The sequence below is a fragment of the Microcaecilia unicolor genome, chromosome 5 (genome assembly GCF_901765095.1).
Source record: "Microcaecilia unicolor chromosome 5, aMicUni1.1, whole genome shotgun sequence".
Classification (NCBI taxonomy): Eukaryota; Metazoa; Chordata; class Amphibia; order Gymnophiona; family Siphonopidae; genus Microcaecilia; species Microcaecilia unicolor.
The window spans coordinates 47,436,125-47,457,859 of NC_044035.1; the positions used below are offsets into that span (position 1 = coordinate 47,436,125).

Below are 21,735 nucleotides of genomic sequence, written 5' to 3' on the forward strand. Positions count from 1 at the left end.
TAGCAGGTACCAGCAGGCCAAGTATTCTCACAGCTGGGTGCCGTCATTCAACAGAGCCCAGTGCGGACACTAACTAGCGAGACGAAGAACTTTCTAGTAGCATCCCACCTCGAATGCACTGGTTACTTCCCACCAGACACACAAGCGAAGGTCCCTCAGTTATATATGATACCTAAAGAATTCAATTCCTAGGGGAGATGGGAAGGTATGCGAGAAAACTTGGCCTGCCATCCTCAGAGAACATCTGCTACAGGTGAATAACTGCTTTCTCAGAGGACAAGCAGGCCTTCGTATTCTCACAGTTGGGAATCCAGAGCTACCAGGCTCACCAAAACCAACAACGCTAGGAGAATAGCAACACGAAACATTGAGGCCTGGACGTCAATTAACTAGGGCTGCATTTTTATTAAAAAAAAAAAAAAAAAGAGAAAACTTTAAAAATATATTAATAAAATAACCATAAGAACAAGAATAGCCAACCCCCCCCCCCCCCCCACCACCAAACAAAATAACCCTGCGTTCAGAATAAGTAAACTACACATACTACCTTAAGAACTACTAAATGCATCCAGCATATACATCAAATACCCTGTACATTACCCTTAGTGTAGTCAGCTGCTGAGGCACTCAAGTTTTTCAACACTGCTCGGTGAAAAACCGGCCTGTTTTTTATTGACTTTGGGGCTCATTTTCAAAGCACTTAGCCTTTCAAAGTTCCATAGTGCTTTGAAAATATGCCTCTGTGTGTCCTGATAAGGAAAACAAGCGCTCACAAGGACAGTTGTAGCTGGTGTTTCTAAGTATTTCATAGCCAGTATAGCAAATGACCGGATGCGACGCTTCATGTTTCTTCCACCACTGAAGTGGGCATAACTTTTGGTCTGCGGTTCGGCAATGTAACGGTCAACAGCCTTGTTAGTACATGTTGGTTCCAGTAATGGATTATCCTCGGAATCAGATGAATATTCAGTGTACAAGCAAACCTTTTTAGGTGGTTCTGGACATGGTGTTTCCAATTTCTGCATCTGTTTCCTCACGTGACACTAGACTTCACAGCTCCTTCCAGACATTGCTTCACTGCTCCTTCAGCATACATTTGAGAAGTTTGAAGTGGAGGTCTGTGGCGAAACAGGGGACTTTCATGCTTGTGATTTGTAATGTTACCCTATGATACCTTTCTTCCCTTCAGCACATTTCCTTTGACTGGCCAGCAGGTGGTGTTTGACCTCTATTTTATAGATGTAGCAGAGGTCTGTTTTCTTTTTTAGCTTAGGTTTCCCTCAAAAAAAAAAAAAGGGGGGGGGGTTCTTCTGTTCCTTTGAGGAAGGTAACCTGCAGTTCCTATTGACTAAACACCCTTAGTGCTAATGCTCTGTGCCTTGATTGGCCCTGAAGCCAAAGACTTAGCCTACAACGTGCTGAAACTCCTCAGTCTCACAGTTGGGAGTATGGGAGGAGTAGACCTCTGCATTGAGACTCTGTTCAATTCCTGTGAGCAATTTCTGTTCCTATCTCCTTATGTTTTACTTAGGTAGTAAATAAATGTTTAGTTAGTTTTAATACTGTCTTTGTTATTTTACCTGTTTGTTTGCTGTTTACCACTTTTACTGTTCTACTTTTTTATGATAATAACCTATTAGTTTATTATCTCTATTGTCCTGGACTACGAATTTTGGCAGTTTATGTTCTCGGTTTATGTTTTCTAGGAGCTATGGGGCACCAGGAATGCGGCTCCCAAAGTCCCTAGAAGCCACAGGGGAATAACTTATGGGTGGGAGAACTCACCCAGAGGCAAGCGGGTGGATGGTATGTCAGTATAGGAGCACGTGCGGGTGGGCCTGAGCAGTGCGTGGTAGGACCCTCAAGGTCGCCCCAGGGTTAACCCTAGGTGGGTGATAGGGGTAGTGGCTCAGGAGTTATACGACAGGGTTCAATGCAGTAGCAATGCTCAGCCAGGACCAGTTTAGCTGTCGGCCTCTCAGATCAGTATTAATGAAAACAATCTTAGCAAATCATTTCTCACCAGGAAGCAAGATTAACGAAAAAAATTAAACAGAAGATGAGACAGCACCTAAAATGTAGCTGGAAAGCAATGCACAAATGCTCACAGTCTAAGCAACAAAGTTCATTATCTGTAAGCCCTGATGTTAAGAGGCAGACTTAGACATTGTTGCTATCATGGAGAAAAGGTTCAACAATTCCCATGAAAGGGATACAAACATACCAGGCTACAATCTATTTAGGAAGGATAGAGATGAATGTAAAGGTGGAGTAGCCGCCTGTATGTGAGAAACAATATCACAGTGACTGAAATGCCAGAAGAAGCAATATGGATCACCTTGAAAAGAAATGATGGAACCTCTGTCCACATGCATGTTGTCTATAGACCTCAGACACAATCGGAGGAACTAGATAAAGATCTGGTTATAGATATCCAAAAGTTGGGAAAGAAAAGAGGTGCTGTTGCTGGGAGATTTCACAACCTGCCGGATGTGGATTGGAAAGTTCCATCTACAGAATCGGAAAGAATTAGAGAGATCACAGATGCCTTACAAAGTGCTCTACTCAGACAAATGGTGACAGAATCCACGAGGGAAGGAACTACGCTGAATCTGGTGCTCACAAATGGGGAATGTGTGTCAAATGTCCAACTGGGTGTCCACCTGGGCAGCAGTGATCATCAAAAGGTTGGTTTGATATAACATCTAAAGTGGAGGGCTGCCACTCAAAACTCAAAAGTCCTGGATTTCAAACATGCTGACTAGCAAAATGGGGGAATACCTGAAGACAAGAGTCGACGGGCTGGGAGGACATACAAGAAGTGGAAAGGCAGTGGTCCAAGCTGAAAGGAGCTATAAATATGGCTACTAATCTTTATGTAAGGAGAGTAAATAAAAGCAAGAGAAATAGGAAACCGATACGGTTCTCCAAGCAAGTGGCTAAGAAAATAAAGGCTAAAGAGTTGGCATTCATGAAATACAGAAAATAATCAAGAAAAGGAAGAGAGAGAGGAATATCAGATGAAACTGCAATAAGCCAAGAGATACATCTGGCAAAAGTGCAATGTAAGGTGGGGCAACAAGAATTTTTTTCAGGTATATTAGTAAAAGGAGGAAGACTAAAAACAGAATTGTGAGACTGAAAGATGTTGTGAACCACTATGTGGAGAATGATGAGGAAAAAGCAAACGTGCTAAACAAATACTTCTGTTCTGTAATTCACATAAGAAAATCCTGGAAAAGGACCACAACTGACTGGCAAAGGTACAAATGAGAATGGAGTACATATAGCATAGTTCACGGAAGAAAGTGTTTATGCACAACTTGAAAATTTGAAGGTGAACAAAGCCATGGGACCGGGATATTGAGGGAGCTCAGAGAGGTTCTGACGGGTCCTCTTAAAGATTTGTTTAATAAATCCTTGGCGATGGGGGAGGTTACTTGGGATTGGAGAAGAGCGGATGTGTCCCTCTTCACAAAAGTGGTGACAAAGAAGCTGAAAATTACAGGCCAGTAAGCCTCACTTAGGTTATTGGAAAAGTAATGGAAGCGATGATGAAGGAAAGGATAGTGAATTTCCTAGAATCCAATAGGTTACAAGATCAGAGATAATATGGTTTTACCAAAGGTAAATCGTGCCAAATGAATTTGACTGAATTTTTTGACTGGGTGACTAAAGAACTGGCTCGAGGACGTGCACTAGATGTAATCTATTTAGATTTCAGCAAAGCCTTTGACATGGTTCCTCATAGGAGACTCTTGAATAAATCTGACAGGCTGACGTTAGGACCCAAAGTGGTGAACTGGATTAGGAACTGGCTGACACAGATGCCACAGGGTGGTGGTTAATGGAATTCGTTCAGAGGAAAGAAAGGTAAATAGTGGAGTGCCTCAAGGATCGGTACTGGGGCCAATTCTGTTCAATATATTTGTGAGCAACATTGCTAAAGGGTTAGAAGGTAATATCTGCCTTTTTTGAATGATACCAAGATTTGTAACAGAGTGGATGCTCCGGAAGGAGTAGAAAACATGAAAAAGGATCTACAGAAGTTAGGTCTAAAGTTTAGCAACTAAAATTCAATGCTAAGAAGAGCAAAGTAGGAGTAGAAATCCAAGGGAGACATACGTGCTAGGCAGTGAGAGGCTGATATGCACAGACAGGGAGAGGGTTCTTGGGGTGATAGTAACAGGGAGAGGAGGGTTCTTGGGGTGTTAGTACCTGAGGATCTAAAGGTGATGAAACAGTGTAACAAGGCGGTGACCGAAGCCAGAAGGATGCTAGGCTGTATGGAGATAAGTATATAACCGAATTTGTGGTATAGATATATAACAATATTCAAAACCAATAAATTCTACACGTTACAAAATGACTAGATTATCAGGGAAAAAGCCTCAAAGAACTGCAAGATCAAAAATTGGTCTCACGGAGTTTAAACAGACCTAGAGGTCTTCTCTTCATCATAGGCAAAAAACCCCGATGTTGCAGTTTTAGATACACTTAATCTGCGATCACATACTGTGTTAGGTACACTTATGTTATTTTTAAGACATTATTATTTGTAGCATTTGTATTCCACATTTTCCCACCAATTTGCAGGTCATCATTGCGTAAATCACTGCTAGAACATGCCCAACTGTCCAATTCACACTATTCACTTATCTTAATTAAATAGTGTTCACTGGGTGCTGCCCCTCGCTGTGCAGTTCCTCTCTTGCTGCCCCTCGCCGACGATGGCCAGCGTTTCGCTGCTTCTTTAGGGTCTCAGGCTGCAACTAGAGGAAAAAATTAGTGAGATCTTAATCTAATACAGCTCAACTACGCAAGATGGCAAGAAATAGCAAAAGAATATAAAGAAAACCCCAACAACTCAGTACTTGGAACACCCGCACAGCTCTCCACGGCAGCGTGCTGCATCTGAAAAAACCGCTGCTGTGCATATAGATGTAGTCTTTCAGACGTCAGATGCCAACTCACGAATATTCATTTGCTATTTCTTGCCATCTTGTGTAGGTGAGCTGTATTAGATTAAGATCTCACTAATTTTTTCCTCTAGTTGCAGCCTGAGACTCTGAAGAAGCAGCGAAACGCTGGCCATCGTCGGCAAGGGGCAGCAAGAGAGAAACTACTCAGTGAACACTAATTAAGTGAAATAGTGTAAATTGGACAGTTGGGCATGTTCTAGCAGTGATTTACGCAATGATGACATGATGTCTTAAAAATGGAAGTGTACCTAACACAGTATGTGATCGCAGATTATTAAGTGTACCTAAAACTGCGACATCGGGGTGTTTTGCCTATGATAAAGAGAAGACCACTAAGTCTGTTTAAGCTCCGTGAGCGCAATTTTTGATCTTGGAGTTTTGAGGCCTTTTCCCTGATAATCTAGTCATTTTGTAACATGTGGAATTTATTGGTTTTGGAGATAAGTATAACCAGCAGCAGAAAGGCGTTGATGCCCCTGTACAAGTCGTTGGTGAGGCCCCACCTGGAGTACTGTGTTCAGTTTTAAAGTTCATATCCTGCTAAAGATGACTTGAAGCGGTCCAGAAGAAGGCAACAAGAATGATATGGGGCTTGCGCCAAAGGACATAAGAAGAGACTGAACAACTAAATATACCCTAGAGGAGGGACAGGGGAGATATGATACAGACATTTAAATATTTGAAAGGTATTAATATAGAAACCTATTTTCCAGAGAAGGAAGAGTGGTAAAACTAGAGGATATGAACTGAGGTTGTGGGGTGGTAGATTAATGTCAGAAAATTCTTTCACGGAAAGGGTGGTTGATGCCTGGAATGCCCTCCTGAGGGAGGTGGTGAAAAAAAAAAACTGTGGCGGAATTCAAAAAGGCATGGGTTGAACACAGAGGATCTCTAATTAGAAAATGAATGATATAAAAAAAAAACTTAAAGGGTTGCATATCAAGTGGTGATTAGATGGCAACTCTGGCTGCATCAACTAAGGCCAGTGCTGGGCTGGCTTGTATAGTCTGAGTTCTGCATATAGCAATCTGATTTAGGATGGCCTGGAGAGAGCTTTGACAGAAAATACTGTAATTCGGAATGTGAGGAAAGGGCTGGCCAGAATTTTACTGTCTTTGTCCCACAAATGACAAGACACATATGGATAGGCCGGAGTGGGCTTTGATGGCAACTCCAGTAGTTGGAACACAAGGATAGAGCTGGGCAGACTTCTATGGTCTATAACCCAGAAACACCAAAGAAAGATCATGAACAAGTATATAAGGAGAAATTAGATCTTACCTGCTAATTTGCTTTCCTTTAGTCCCTCCGGACCGGACCTGGATTGGACTGTTGGGTTGTGCCCGCCTACCAGCAGGTGGAGACTGAGAAAAAACTCTGACTCTAGAGAGCCAATAGGAGCCCTGGTCATGTGACCTTAGCCTAAGTATTTGAATAACAAAGCAGGAAAGAAAGAAAGAACTTCTGTGCCGTATGGAATCCTAGCAGCCACAAATTCCTCGGCAAAACCGAGTACTAGAGCTCACCAGCAACTCTCACCAGAGAAGTGGTATGGCCCATTCGTATTAGAGCTCGCCAGCAACTCTCACCAGAGAAGTGGCATGGCCCATTCATATTAGAGCTCACCAGCAACTCTCACCAGAGAAGTGGCATGGCCCATTCATATTAGAGCTCACCAGCAACTCTCACCAGAGAAGTGGCATGGCCCATTCATATTAGAGCTCACCAGCAACTCTCACCAGAGAAGTGGTATGACTCACTTAAGGTTTCATATATATTCCATCAACTGAGCTCACCAGCAACTCTCGGCAGAGAAGTGGTATGACATATTTAAGGCTTTATATATATTCCAGCAACTGAACTCACCAGCAACTCTCACCAGAAAAGTGGTATGACATATTTAAGGCTTTATATATATTCCAGCAACTGAACTCACCAGCAACTCTCACCAGAGAAGTGGTATGACATATTTAAGGCTTTATATATATTCCAGCAACTGAACTCACCAGCAACTCTCACCAGAGAAGTGGTATGACATATTTAAGGCTTTATATATATTCCAGCAACCGAGCTCACCAGCAACCACCAGAGAAGTGGTATGGACCACGCAAAGTCTTTTTTTTTTTTTTTTTTTTTTTAAACATTCCACATGTGGTAAAGGAACGAATACACTTCCAAACTTAATAAAAGAATAAGAGTTGACAGAACATGGGAGGGGCCTGGTCCGGTCCGGAGGGACTAAAGGAAAGCAAATTAGCAGGTAAGATCTAATTTCTCCTTCCTTAGCATCCCTCCGGACCGGACCAGGATTGGACTGTTGGGAAGTACCAAAGCAGTAATCTTACGGGAGGGACAGACATTGAGAATGTGGTAGAGTCCCTGAAGACACCCAAACTAGGATGAATACGAAGCCAAAGCTTGACGATCCAAGAACCGCCAATAAACTAAATAGAATGACTACAAAGCAAAAAAGCTGAAGCTGAAAAGTCCAAGCGACGCTGAACATTGTCCCCTACCAAGTGACCGCTATATATTGTCCCCTACCGCATCAGTGCAGCGCAAAGGACAGAGAGACTCGAGAAAAAACGACTGAAAGAAGGATGACAAAGGTAGAAGCAGAGCCGCCTGGCAACAAAAAACTGCAATGAATCTACCTCAGCTGAGAAAGTGGAAACCGAAATCCTGAAGTACAATACTCCAGATATTGTAGACTATTGCTGACCTAGCAACAGATTGGAAGTATGTAAAGCCTGTCAGTGAGAAAGTACCTGATCACTAGAAGCTAAATAGGTAAAAACAAGAATGCAGTTAAATACTATGCAGAAGAAGAAGGTACCTAAATCCTTGCTGCAAACTAGACTGAAGGTCCAAATAAACTGACAGCCGCTGCAGTTACCCAACATGAAAAAAAAAAAAAACATATCTCAGAGCGCAATTCAACTGAGAGAGAAAGAATAATTTGTAGCTGTTGCCTCTGCAAGCCAATCACCTGAGACTCTTGTTGTAGACCCCAATTAGTGAAAACGGGAATAAATCAACAGTAGACACTTGTTAGTACCTTTCATCTGTTAGAAACATAAAACACTACACAGTTCCAGGAACAACATGTATAGAATGTTTGTACATTTAGGAATCTAGCCAGGTGCTCATGGTCTGGATTGGCCGTGGACAGAAAGGTGGGCTCAATAGGACCTTTGAGCTTTTCCCAGTGTGGAATTACACTGTAATTACTATTTATGTAGTAGAACTATAAATATACATATATATTTTCACAGATGCAGCCATCAAAAAACTGGTCACTGTGTATATGCTCCCGGCATACCTGCAGGAAGAATGCTCAATCTCAACCACCAGACCACTAGTGAGAATACAGAGGCCAACTGAGCGGAGGGATTCCATCAGAGATAAATATCTGGATACGAGAGGGCATCTATCTCTGCCGCTGACAAGTCTTTTTAGCAAGAGAGTAAGCGAGGCATATGGAAGGTCAGAGCGAAAAGAAATAGTTGTAGAACTGGGACCTCCCCTTAAGGTACTATCCACTGAGAACTCTTTTTTTTTTTTTTCTTCAATGGTCACGAAATTGACAGAGTGAAAAGCTGCCCAAAAAAAGACTACCGAGACTCCAAAGCGAATGAAGAAAAAATTCCTTCTTGGGAGCTAGAAAGTAAAATTTTACTCTGCAAAATAGAGCAAGGTAATGGCCGAAGGCCCAAGAACATCCAGAGAAAACAGAAAGTGGGACGCTTGTAGAGAAGACAAAAACAGTCTGCGCCAACTTGACTAAACAAAGAGAGAAAAAATAGAAACATGCTATGAAATCTAATGAGATCACACGAGAGCTCAAAAGAGAGCTCAAATGAGAGACCTGGCTACATGCACCCCATAACCTAGGGTGTGCCCGAAATGCACCACCCGTTGCTTGACCTGACAACTCTGCCAATAAGACTGTCTGTAATGAACCAGACATCTATGGAAAGGATGAAACGACGAGATGTAGTTTCATGAGCGCCGCTGCTACTACGACCATAACTTAAGAAAAAAGTGCGCGGAGCCGACGCGAGACCGAAGAGCAGGGCAAGAAAACTGGTAATGAGGACCTTATCATCCTCGTATCACGGACATTACTCCTCCTATACTGAGATGTACTAAGATGTACCGACCCACATCCATAAGAAATGAATGTGGTACTTGCAACCTGGATTGACCACAACTGAGTACAGGATGCTGGGCTTAATGGACTCTTAGACTTTCCCCGTATGACCATACTCATATACTAATAGCAAAAATGCACAGGAAGTGAAAGAATCCCCTTCCAATTGAAAGGAAGGTCTGGAATGAGGACATATAGAATGAAAATGAAAGGATCACCATATGTTGAGCGTGGACTGAGACACACTGGCCTTTAATTTTACCGGATCTCCCCAAACCTCGTATCATGTCATGCCTCCTTCCTCACTGAGATGTACAGAGATGAACAGATGCACACTCACAAGATATGAATGTGGTATTTGCAATCTGGATTGACCCCATCTGAAAACAGGATGGGGACTCTTGGCCTTTCCCATTATGGCAACACTTATGCCCTTATGGCAAAAAATGCACAGAAAATGAGTGAATCTCCTTCCAAGAGAAAAAAACTCTGGAGAGAGGAAGAATAAAATGAATATGAAAAGGAATAGACTTGGAAAATACCTATTACGGAAAAGGTGGTGAATTTGTGCCACAGGAGACAAGACTGTACCTGACGTCAAGAAAGCTTGAAACAAGACCCTAAAATCTGTAAGGAAGAGAAAGGGATAGCAGATGTTATGGATGGTCATACTGGACAAAACCAGAATGTTTACCATGTGCCCAGGCTGAATAGATAGAGGAAACAAAAATACAAGTAGATGGCATGAGGACCTCCCACTATCCTTAAGTGGGAGAAAATGCAAATTGACCTGATAACTTTACTCCCTAAGTGGACATATATCTTGTAAGTCCTAGAAGAAAACTAAGATAACACATGAGAAACTCCAAGACAGTTGGAAAGTAGAGAAGATGTGAATAAAACATGGCTTCTAAAGCATCTGAGAAAACTGGGTGCTCGGTAGACAGGACTGAGTCTCCTAGAATATGAGAACCATCTGAACCATGTAGCCTATGCAGCTGTCATCTGCTATGCCAAAGAGAACGCATAGCCATGAAAGAAAATTGCTGAAAGGAAGTAAGACCTTATGTCCAGAATTGCAAAGTACGCAACAATTGAGTATCAGACAATGTATTTCATTGCACATGGCATCTGAACCATATAGCCTACGCTCTAGAGAACGTTTGTTAAGATCTTAAAAAACTGTATAAGAACATAGCCACGGAGGAAAATTTCCTGAAAGGAATTAAGATCTTATGTCCAGCATTGTATAGTACCAAACAATGGCACCTGAACCAGATAGCCTATGCCATAGAAAATGTTTGTTAAGTTCTTAAAACACTGTATAACATCATAGCCATGAAGGGAAATGCTTGAAAGGAACTAAGATATTATGGTCAGATTTGTAAAGTACTAATCAATTGACTATTAGACAATGTAGTCCTATTCACCAGGAAATGAGAAAGACACAGAGTGACACACACTGGACCTCCAAAAAAACTGCGCTAGACAATAGCAAAGACCTTTCCTCCAAACATCACACACAAGGGAAAAGAATAGGAAATTGGTTATTTTGGAGCTGAGATATAATTTAATTCGCCCCATTGTCTAAAAGGTAAAATTATGTATCATACTTGATAATTTTCTTTCCATTAATCATAGCTGATCAATCCATAGACTGGTGGGTTGTGTCCATCTACCAGCAGGTGGAGATAGAGAGCAAACTTTTGCCTCCCTATATGTGGTCATGTGCTGCCGGAAACTCCTCAGTATGTCGATATCAAAGCTCCATCCGCAGGACTCAGCACTTAGAGAATTACACCCACGAAGGGACACTCTGCCCAGCTCACCACCGCCGAAACGGGGGAGGGGAATTAACCCAGCTCATCCCCACACAAGTGGGGGAGGGGAATCCGTCCAGCTCATCCCCGCGGAGCGGGGGAGGGACACCACACCCGCCGATGCGGGGGGATCTGGCTTATCCTGCAAACCGCAACCGCGGGTGGAGCTGACTGACCCTAACACCGCCGAAGCGGGAGGGGTACAAAGCTGCCCTACAGCCGCACGAAGCGGGAGGGAGTGCCGGCAGAATTTAAATCTCAATCCAGCCCCGTAAAACGGAGGGGAGAGGAATGCAGCAGCTCACTGTAACACAAACTCGTCTCAACTCTTGAAGAATCCAGGTGAAAGAAGAACTTGAACACGAAGTCCTCCTGAAGTAACTGAAGGCTAAACTTGAACCTAAAATTCAACCAGAATATAAACAGTACAGATATCTGGGAGGGGCTATGGATTGATCAGCTATGATTAATGGAAAGAAAATTATCAGGTATGATACATAATTTTACCTTCCATATCATCAAGCTGATCAATCCATAGACTGGTGGGATGTACCGAAGCAGTACTCACCCAGGGCGGGACATAGAAATCCCTGACCGCAACACTGAAGCTCCAAACCGGGCCTCCGCCCAAGCAGCCACAGTCAAGCGGTAATGCCTAGCAAAGGTATGGGCCTTCCCCGCGGCCACCTAAGCCGCTGCAATGGCTTCCTTGACCCATCTTGCCACTGTAGGCTTAGAAGCCTGCAGACCCTTACGAGGACCTGTAAACAGGACAAACAGAAGATCCGATTTCCGGAAATCATTGGTCACTTCCAAGCATCTGATGATGACTCGTCTCACATCCAGAAATTGAGAGCAGAGTATTCCTCTGGGTAGACCTCCCTACGAAAGGAAGGGAGACAGAGCTGCTGATTCACATGGAAGCGAAAAACAATCTTGGGCAGGAAGGAAGGCACTGTGCGAATAGACACTCCTGCCTCAGTGAACTGCAGAAAAGGCTCTCGACCTGAGAGTGCCTGGAGCTCGGAAACTCTTCTGGCTGAAGTGATAGCCACCAAAAAGACTGCTTTCAACGTCAGGTCTTTCAGAGATGCCCTCGACAAGGGTTCAAAAGGCGGCTTCTGCAATGCTCTTAGCACCAGGTTGAGATTCCACGCAGGCACCACTGAGTGCAGAGGAGGGCGCAGGTGATTAACTCCCTTGAGAAAGCGCACCACATCTGGCTGCGAAGCCAGGGAAGCACCCTTCAGGCGGCCCCTGAAGCAAGCCAGAGCCGCTACCTGGACTTTAAGGGAACTGAGCGACAGGTCTTCCTCCAGACCTCCTTGCAGGAACGCCAACACTGAAGAAATTGGAGCAGTGAAGGGAGAAAGTGAGCCTGCTTCACACCATGCTGCAAAGATACGCCAAACCCTGGCGTAAGCAGTAGAAGTAGAGCGCTTCCTCGCTCTCAGCATAGTGGCGATGACCTTGTCTGAGAAGCCCTTCTTTCTCAGACGCTCCCGCTCAATAGCCAGGCCGTAAGACCAAAGGGGGAGAGATCCTCCATCACCACGGGACCCTGATGTAACAGGCCCTGCTCCACTGGCAGCCGCAGAGGATCGCCGACTGAGAGCCTGATCAAGTCCGCATACCAGGGACGTCTGGGCCAATCCGGACCCACCAGGATTACCCTGCCGGGATGCTTTGCCACCCGGTCTAGCACCCTGCCCAACATGGGCCAGGGCGGGAACACATAGAGAAGCTTTTGTGTCGGCCACCGTTGGAGAAGAGCATCTACTCCCAGGGATCGAGGGTCCCGTCCTCTGCTGAAAAAGCGTGGCACTTGGCAATTGGCCGATGACGCCATCAGATCTAGGCTCGGCTGGCCCCAGCGCTTCGTGATGCCCAAGAACGCCTGAGCAGATAGCTGCCACTCTCCGGGCTCCAAGGTATGGCGACTGAGAAAGACCGCCTTGACATTCATGACTCCGGCAATGTGGGCCGCTGACAGCTGTTCCAGGTTCGCTTCCGCCCACTGGCATAGATTCATGGCCTCCTTGGCTAGAGGGGCGCTCTTGGTACCTCCCTGGCGGTTGACATAGGCCACAGCCGTGGCATTGTCCGACAGGACCCGTACAGGCTTCAACACCAGTACCGGGATGAACTCCAACAACACCAACCGAATGGCTCAGAGTCCCAAGAGGTTGATAGACCACTTGCCTCTGCAGGAGACCAGAGCCCCTGCGCTGTCCTTCCCAAGCAGTGGGCTCCCCAGCCCATCAAAGAGGCGTCTGTCGTGACGACAATCCACTCCGGGGTCACCAGAGGCATTCCTGCAGACAACTTGTCTGTCTGCGTCCACCAGCTCAGCGCCTTGCGCACTGCTGGGTCCAAGGGAAGGCGCACAGCATAATCCTCCAACATCGGAGTCCAGCGCTGCAGCAGAGAGTGTTGTAGTGGTCTCATATGAGCCCTGGCCTAGGGCACTACTTCCATCGTGGCCGACAGAGCCCAACAGCTGCACGTAGTCCCAAGCCCGAATAGGAGAGGCTACTAGGAACTAGTCCACCTGAGCCTGAAACTTGACAATCCGATTGTCTGGCAGGAACACTCTGCCCACTTGGGTGTCGAATCGAACTCCCAGATACTCCAGGGACTGAGTCGGGCGCAGCTGGCTTTACTCCCAGTTGATGATCCACCCCAGGGAGCTCAAAAGAGCAACCACCCGGTTCACAGCTTTGCCGCACTCTGCATAAGAGGGGGCTTGGATCAACCAGTCGTCCAGATAAGGATGGACTTGAACCCCTTCCTTCCTCAGGAAGGCCGCGATGACCACCATTACTTTGGAGAAGGTCCGCGGAGCAGTAGCCAACCCGAACGGGAGGGCTCTGAACTGGAAGTGTTGGCCCAGTACTGCAAAACGCAGAAAGCGTTGATGAGGAGGCCAGATGGGAATATGCAAGTACGCTTCCTTGATGTCCAAGGATGCCAGGAACTCTCCTGCCTTCACTGCCGCTATAACAGAGCGGAGGGTCTCCATGCGAAAGTGCCGAACTTTCAAGGCCCAATTGACCCCTTTGAGGTCGAGGATAGGCCGTACAGAACCTCCTTTCTTTGGTATCACAAAGAAAAAGGAGTAACATCCCTTGCCATGCTGATTTTCTGGCACCGGAACGACCGCCCCCAGGCGGATCAGATTGTTCAAGGTCTGCTGCACTACCACAGCTTTGACCGGAGACTTGCAGGGAGAGAGTACAAACCCGTCTTTTAAGGGTCGGCAGAACTCTAGCTTGTAGCCGTCTCTGATGACTTCCAGCACCCAAGCGTCTGAAGTTATTGTGGTCCACTCGCCCATAAACGAGGACAGCCGTCCTCCAATCTGCACTGGGGCGTGGACCAAGGCCCCGTCATTGGGTACGAGACCCTGGGGGAGGACCGGAGGGAGCACCTCCGGGACGGCGGTCTCTGCGAAAGGAATGCTGCTTGGGGGAGAAGTTCCTCTTGAAGGAAGAGGGGGCAGAGGAGCCCGACCTGCCCGGGCGGTACCGACGGGCTTCCTGAAACCGTCCTCTGGAGGTACCAGGGCGAGTACTAGCCCGAGCCCTGACCTCTGGGAACTTCTTGCCCTTAGACGTGCCGAGATCGGTCACGATTTTGTCCAGCTCGACCCCAAAGAGCAGCTTGCCTTTAAAAGGCAATCTAGCCAGGCGGGATTTAGAGGCGTGGTCAGCAGACCAATGTTTCAGCCAAAGCCACAGCCGCGCAGAGATTGTCTGAGCCATGCCTTTCGCTGAGGCCCTCAAGACATCATACAGCAAGTCTGCCACCAAATAGGCTAAGCCCGATTCCAGGGCCGGCCAATCAGCCCTCAAGGAAAGATCCGAGGGGAAAGCCCGCTGCACCATAGTCAGGCACGCCCTGGCCACATAGGAGCCGCAAATTGAGGCCTGCAAACTTAAAGCAGCTGCCTCAAAGGACGACCTTAAGGCCGCCTCCAATCTTCTGTCTTGGGCGTCCTTTAGGGCCGTGCCACCTTCCACCGGCAACGCCGTTTTCTTAGTCACCGCAGTGATTAAAGAATCCACGGTAGGCCACAGATAGGCCTCACGTTCACTTTCAGTCAAAGGATAGAGGCGGGACATAGCCCTAGCCACTTTAAGGCTCGCTTCCGGGACATCCCATTGAGCCGCAATTAAGGTGTGCATGGCATCATGCACGTGGAAGGTTCTAGGCGGGCGCTTCGTCCCCAGCATAATGGCAGAGCCAACAAGGGCTAAGGGAGAGACGTCCTCCGGAGAGGAAATCTTCAAAGTGTCCATGGCCTGTACCAACAGGTTGGACAAATCCTCTGAGCTAAAAAGCCGCGCTGCAGAGGGGTCATCCGCTCCATCCGAGCGGGGATCCGTCTCCTCCAAGGAATCCGCAAAGGACCGTTGGGAGAACTCAGATACGCTGCCCTCATCTACATCGGAGGAGACAAAGTCCTGCAAGGCCTGGGAATCAACCCGAGGGCGTTTACCTCTGGGAACCTCAACCTCTTTACCAGACGAGGGAGCAGGGGCAGCGTTTTGCATAAGGAAGGCCTGATGCAGCAGCAAAACAAACTCGGGGGAGAAACCCCCCAGACTGTGTACTTCCGCAGCCTGGACAACAGCCCTAGACGCACCCTCAACCGGCGCTCGCAAGAGCGGGGGAGAGATATGCTGCGCATCCAAAATGGCGTCCGGCGCGACACTCCGCGAAGGAGCCGCGCGGGAAGAACGGCGCTTAACTTTAGCCGCTTTTGTGCCGTCGCCCAAATTAAGGGCGTTCATGGCATTAATGTCTCCAACCTCAAGGGCGGCCCAAGAAGAAGCCGTCCGAGCCGCGTGGCCGGCCAAGATGGCGGAGGCGAGGAGCGGGGTATGGGCGTTTATGGCGGGAAAAATCGCCACGCCGGAGGAAGGACCGGGACATTCATCGGCCACGAAACTGTCACCCAACAAGGGCGAATCAGGCTTTAAGACCCCGCATCCCCTCTAGAAGCGCCCAAGCGATCCGGGGAGCGACTCTTTACGCCCTCGCCCTCCGACGCCATATGCCACGTGGAGATAAATCGGGGAACCCCCTGCCCGCTATAAAAAGGTAAAAATTACCTGCTGTCCGCTCCGAGCTGTAACGACCTGGTGTCCCAGTGAGTAGCTGCAATAAACGTTTAAATAAACGTCGAAATAAACGCCTTTAAGGACGTTCAAAAATTTTTTTATTTTATTTTATTTTTTTTAAATAGCTCCGCCAGAAAAGAAAATAAAGACTCTTCAAACAGAATAAGACAAAAGAACTACCTGCTCGTTATAAGCCTGGGGAAAGCAAAAACTACTTCCTTTAAATTCCTTTCAATTGAATTAATTCTTTTAATTTTCTTTTACTTGATTTAATTATTTAAAAACAGCTGCCTATTAAAAGTGGCTGCCTCGCCCTAAGACGGTACACCTTTCCAGAGAAAGGGACGGCCCTTCCCTGCTAAGCCAGGGAGATGGGGAGGAAGGGGGGTGGACTCGAGACACCCGAGTTTAACACCCCAGAGGCTGTCAAAGAAAGAAAAGAAACCCTGTCAAGCCTCTAATTACGATTCCAGGCACAGAAGAAGTATTATAAATATATCTGTAATATCTTATAGCGAAAAAGAGAGAGAGAGACTAATGGGCTCACTTCCTAACTGCTGAGAGACTGAGAAAATACTGAGGCTAAGGTCACATGACCAGGGCTCCTATTGGCTCTCTAGAGTCAGAGTTTTTTCTCAGTCTCCACCTGCTGGTAGGCGGGCACAACCCAACAGTCCAATCCTGGTCCGGTCCGGAGGGATGCTAAGGAATATGTTCACTGTTGATTTAAATCTTGAATTGTTATTGAATGTGACTGTTGGGTAGACTGGATGGGCCATTCGGGTCTTTATCTGCCATCACTTACTATGTTACAAACCTCATATGCTGGATCATCGTCAGACACCATGATGATACCATAAGGTTGGCAGCATCACCGACATGAGGTTGATCCTCACCCAGCAACTCTGCTGCACGCTTGCAGGGTTTGAGAATGTATGATGCAGACCAAAGCTTCTCCCACTCAGAGGCGATTAGAAGGCTCAATATCTGTTTATGCCAAGGTAAAGTTAAAGTTGCATGACCGCTTCTTTGTTTCGAACCAGTCTCAGCACATCTAGGGTAGAATTCCACCTTGTGGGCACATCCTCAACTAGCATTTCAGATTTTACATTACGATTTTGCTGTTACTCTTCCAACTCCATTTGATTAGCAAGGCTGTATTTGAAGTGGCCAATAATTTTCCTACATTTCTACAAGATGACCTCTAAGCCATGTCCACCCACCGCCTTATTAACAGACAACGGAAGTGTGTGGGAAAAGCATGGCATGTGGTCAAAGGGCAGCAAACCAAGCACAGCAGTCACGTTATAAGAATTGTTAGTACCGATAATTGTGATAGTCATAGATTCCCCATTCCCTTGCAAACCAACTGAAATATTTTGCACAACTGGCGTAAAAGTGGCACTCTGCCACATGGTAGAAAGTTAAGAGGATAGGACTGCAGATGAATGCATTAATCTTTCACCTGCTCGGAAGTACATAGCTTTGACATCCGGTTGAAGCCCTCAGAATTCCTGGAGGCCATCATCAGAGACAATGTTAATAGGCCAGCCATCCTTGCCTATCCACCTGGTGAAAGCATTCATAAGGTTTTCATTTTTAATTGGATTCATTGGCTTCAACCGACTCTTCTCTTGAAACTGAAGTAGGGTAGGCTAGTGTAGACTAAATGTAGAAGCCTTTGATTGTTGTTGGGTTAGTGCTGAGATGGTAGGACAGAGATGATGTGCTGCGATGATACTTGAATTTGCCTTTACAAAAACTTACAAATCACTGTTTGCCAATCTTTGAAGTTAAAAAGTGACGATAAAGCAGCTACTTTATTTTCGCTTCCATTGTGCTTATCGAAAGGCAGACCTAAAAAATTAAATTTGGCAAACGTCAACTATCACCATTTTAAATTTCAATTGCATTAACCACCCCCCCTCAAATAAATTGAGTGATGTCCACTTCCAAATTGTACATAAAAGAGATGTAGTCAAGGGGAGGGGGTAGGAGAACAGAGAGATGTAGTCACACAGGCTGTGAGTGACTGTCTCCCACACCAGTCCTTCCCTTCCTTCCCAGACTGTATGCAGCCTGCCTGCATGCCTGATATGCGAGGCAGCACACAGTCTGGGGAGTGGGGGGGGGGGAGACAGATGCAGTCACTCACAGCCTGTGTGACTCATCTCTCTTCCTTCCCGCCCCCACCTCTCCAGACAGACTGCCTGCATACCTGATCTGGCTCACAGATCAGGCATGCAGGCAGGCAGCACACAGTCAAGAGAAAGGGGGAGGAGATGAGGGAAGAGAGATGCACTCACAGGCTGTGAGTGCATCTATCTTCCTCTTCCCCAGTCCTCCCCCTCCCCCAGACTGCACGCTGCATACGTTCTTTTGGGGGGGGGGGGGGGACTGGGGATGTGACAGATGCAGTCACTCACAATCTGTGTGTCTGCATCTCTCTTCACTCCTGACACCGCCCCCCCCCCCCCCCCCCAAAAGACTGCCTGCCTGATCTGGCTCACAGCATGTGTGACTGCATCTCTTCTTCCCTCCCCCCAACTGCCTGCATGCCTGATCTGGCTCACAGATCAAGAATGCACGCAGGTAGCATATGGTCGGGGGGGGGGGGGGGTAACAGATGCAGTCTGTGGAGTGGAGGAGTAGCCTAGTGGTTAGTGCAGTGGACTTTGATCCTGGGGAACAGAGTTTAATCCCCACTGCAGCTGCTTGTGACTCTGGGCAAGTCACTTAACCCTCCATTGCCCCTGGTACAAAACAAGTACCTGAATACATGTAAACCACTTTGAATGTAGTTGCAAAAACCTCAGAAAGGCGGTATATCAAGTCCCATTTCCCTATATGACTGCATCTCTTGTCCCTCCTGTCCGTCCGTCCGTCCCCCAGACTGCCTGCCTGACCCTGAATTTGCATGAGGGAAGGGGGTACAGGGAAGGAGGAAGGGGGAAGAGGGACCTGGGGAAGAAGCCTGATCTCACCGGGAGTCCAGCGGGGGGTGGGCAGCAGCAAAGCAGTGGCGTCCAGTGGAGGCAGCAGCAGCAATCAGAAGGGAAGCCTCATGGAGAGCAAACACTGATATTCAGCACACTCCCCAATAGGGGCACTCCTCATTGGCTCCCTGTGCAAAGACCCACTCAGGAGCGCCCAAACTGCAACGCTGATGCTGACTGGAAAGGAAGGGAAGAACATAATGGCGGCCGCTGGAAAGATAGGGCACCAGGTAAATTAATTTTAATCACGGCATTAATCGCGATAAATGTGCAGCCATACAATTAACCTGAAAATATGTAACATACTAGCTGTGAAGGTGCAGCCTTGAGCTAAACAAAACTGGGCCTACGAGGGAGAAGTTGGATTCTAGACACCGAACAAATTCTTCAGGACAACCTGCCTGAACCGGCTGTCACATCGTGTATCCTGTTCAAGGTAGTAATGAGATGCCAATGTGTGTACAGATGACCACACTGCAGCTTTACAAATCTCTGTGGAGGCTGACCTCAAGTGGGCTACCAACTTAGCCATGCCTCTGACATTATAAGCCTTGACATGATCCTCCAGAGTCAGCCCCGCATGGGCATAAGTAAAGGAGATGCAATCTGTGCATTTACCAATGGCTACCCCCAACCCGGTTCGGTCAAAAGAAACAAAAAGCTAGGTGGACTGTCTATGGGCTTTAGTTTGCTCCAGATAGAAGCTTAAGGCTCGCTTCCAATCTAAGGTATGCCGTACACTCTCGCCAGAATGGGCATGTGATTTTGGAAAAAATGTTGGCAGGACAATCGACTGGATAAGACGGAACTCCCACCCTACCTTAGGCAGGAACTTGGGGTACGTGCAGAGAACTACTCTATTGTGATAAAACTTAGTGCAAGGTGGATCAGCTACTAGGGACTGTACTCACTGACTGTGAGCTGAAGTGACCACCACCAAAAACACAACTTTCCAGGTCAAATATTTCAGATGACAGAAATCAAGAGGCTCAAAAGGAGTTTTATCAGCTGGGTGAGGACAAAGTTAAGATCCACTGATTCAGTTGGAGATTTGACAGGGGGCTTTGTCAGTAACAAACCTCTTATGAAGCGAACATCTAGAGGCTGTACAAAGATGGGTTTACCTACCACATGGTGATAAGCACTGATTACACTTATATGAACCCTTACAGAGTTGGTTTTCAGACCAGATTCAGAAAGGTGAAGGTATTCAAGCAGTTTTTGGATAGGGAAGGTGAGGGGATCTAAGGCTTTGCCCTTACACCAGACGACAAGCCTGCATTTTCCTAGAAGCCAGGAAATGCAGGAGACTCCCTCCGGCAAGTCCAAATATTCAAATTCTACACTCTCAACATCCACGCCATGAGGTCCAGTGATTGGAGATTGGGATACAGGACAGCGCCCTCATTGTGATGAAGGTCAAAAAATATTCTGATATCCACAGATCGTCAGAGAACAACTCCAGAAGAAGAGAAAACCAGATCTGCCTCAGCCAGTAAAGCGCAATTAGGATTATAGTCCCGTGGTCTAAAGTTTTTCCTTATGAGAGGTATCGGAGAATATGCATACAGAAGTCCCTTCCCTCAATGTAGGAGAAAAGAATCCGATGTTAGTCTGCTGTGCAATCTGAGCCTAGAATATAACTGGGGGGGACTTTGTTGATCAGATGAGTGGCAAAAAGATCAACCGAGGGGGTGCCCATGTTCGGAAGATCTTGCAAGCTACGCCCATGTTGAGAAACTACTTGTGTGGTTGCAAAACTCTGCTCAAAGACAGTCCCGCCAGACAGCTTGTCCTTTCTTGGTAGGTAAGTAGTTTGAAGTACCTTGCCATGAAGGAGGGACCACTGCCACATTCCCACTGCTTCCTGACACAAAGGATAGGAATTCGTACCACCTTGCTCGTTTATATAGAACATTGAAATCTGGTTATCAGTTTGTATGAGAATAATTTGGTTCTGTAGTCAATCTCTGAAAGCATTTAGAACGTTCCAATTGACCCTCAGCAAGAGGAGGCTGATGAAGATCCGTTTCGTGAGCAGACCACGTTCTAATCTACATAAGCTCTCCATCCCAGGAAGCGGAACTTGGAATGGTAGTCTCACAGTCAAATTCAATCGAACTGTCCACCAGAGAAGTGCATGAGTTAATGCTGTCGGAATCTGGATTCTATCCACTAGATTTCAAGCTGCCTGAGACTACTGGAAAGCTAGGGTCCACTGTGAAATGCAGCCTTGCCATGGGAGTGACATGCCTGTTGAGGCCATGTGGCCCATCAATCTCAACATTTGCCGAGCTGTGACCTGCTTCCTTGCTGCAGACCTGTGAAGTTAGTGCAGTCTGCCCTTGCTTCTGGGAGAAAAGTTTGAGCCTGCAATGTATCTAGCAGAGCTCCTACGTATTTCAATCACTGGACCGGGAGAAGATGGGACTTGGAGCTCCTAGGGATTGTCATAAATTACCCTAACAACCGAATAGTTATGTGCATTGACTGACGCCCCTTCCTGCAATGTGCTCTTGACCAGTCCATTGTCCAGATAAAGAATCACATATACTCCCAATCTGTGTAAATACGCTGCTACTACCAATAGACACTTGGGTGAATACTCTGGAAGCTGACAAGACCAAATGGCAGAATGAGGTACTGGTAGTGGTGTTT

The 21,735-nt window shown here is 46.6% G+C and overlaps 1 protein-coding gene across 1 annotated transcript in view; it reads right to left on the reverse strand.

The window, feature by feature from the left end:
- The window catches only part of OGA (O-GlcNAcase), a 314,455-nt gene that overhangs the window by 196,803 nt on the left and 95,917 nt on the right, over positions 1-21,735 (reverse strand). The gene's annotated exons all lie outside the window — the stretch shown is intronic.